The sequence below is a fragment of the Sinocyclocheilus grahami genome, unplaced genomic scaffold (assembly GCF_001515645.1).
Source record: "Sinocyclocheilus grahami isolate Dianchi unplaced genomic scaffold, SAMN03320097.WGS_v1.1 scaffold82.1, whole genome shotgun sequence".
Lineage (NCBI taxonomy): Eukaryota > Metazoa > Chordata > Actinopteri > Cypriniformes > Cyprinidae > Sinocyclocheilus > Sinocyclocheilus grahami.
Genome location: NW_015505261.1, coordinates 795532 through 797008, shown reverse-complemented (window position 1 = coordinate 797008; position 1477 = coordinate 795532).

Here is a 1477-nt window from a genome sequence, read left to right as displayed (position 1 = left end):
TGTAGGGGGGCTGGTGACGTCATTGCCTAAAACATAATGTTTAATATTTTAAAAAACAAAGCAGCACAAACGAAACTTTTACCTGCACAAACCAGCACAAACGAAGCACAAACAAACGAGACTATTTCGGGTGAATTTGGAGCGGGTGGGGGGGCTGAGTGACCTGAGAATGACCTTTAAATAAATATGTTATATCTAACAAACCAAAGCAGCACAAATGAAAATTTTTACAGCACAAACCAGCAGAAACGGAGCACAAACGATTGAGACTATTTTTGCGACTTTTGCGTTGGGTGGGGGGCCAACTTCTTTTGGGGTTAGTAATGGTGTGAGACAAGGAGGGATTTTGTCCCCAATTCGGTTTAATCTTTACATGGATGATCTATCTGAATGTTTGATTGCTTGTAAAACTGGGTGTATGATTGGGAATATTCTAGAATATTCTAATCATATTATGTATGCAGATGATCTTGTGGTGTTTAGTCCTAGCAGTGCTGGTCTTTTAACAGCTTTTAACTATGTGTTCTGATTATGGTCTTGAACATGATATTTTATATAATCCTGATAAGAATGTGGTTATGATTTGCAGAACTAAGGAGGATAAAAGCATACAATTTCCAGTTTTCAAGTTGTCTAATAAGAGTCTCACTGTGTGTGCGAAAGTAAAATACCTTGGACATTTCATCACTGAACGCATGACAGACGATGAGGATATTGAAAGGAAACGCTGTATGATGTATATGCAGGCGAATATACTTTTACGTAAGTTTAGTTTCTGTTCAGATGAGGTGAAGGTGTCACTTTTTAAAGCATATTGTACAACACTGTACACTCTTAAAAATAAAGGTGCTTCACGATGCCATAGAAGAACCTTTTTGTCTAAATGGTTCCATAAAGAACCTTTAACATCTGAAGAACCTTTCTGTTTCACAAAAGGTTCTTTGTGGCGAAAAAAGGTTCTTCAGATTATAAAAAGGTAAGAAAGAGATGGTTCTTTAAAGAACCTTTGACTGAATGGTTCTTTGTGGAACCAAAAATGGTTCTTCTATGGCATCGCTTGAAGAACCTTTTGAAGCACCTTTATTTTTAAGAGTGTATACTGCTCATCTGTGGTTCAACTATAGAACATCTAGTTTACAGAAGCTGCAAGTAGCTTATAATGATGCAATGATAATTTTACTAAAGAGACCTAGATGGCATAGTGCAAGTAAAATGTTTGCGAGTGCAAGAGTAATCACTTTTAAAGCACTGTTACGAAATCTTATGTATAGATTTATCTGCCGGCTAAATGCTTCAAAAAATTTGATTAGTGTGGGTCTATCAAATATAAGGGTTAGTACTACACGGTATCAGTCAAAGCTGTGGAGACATTGGTATTGTTGTATTTTGTAACTTTTTATTGTGTGTGGTAGATGCTGTGGGTTGTATATGTTGTCCTATTGTCTTGTTTTTTAATTTTTTTATTTGGACCTTGAGT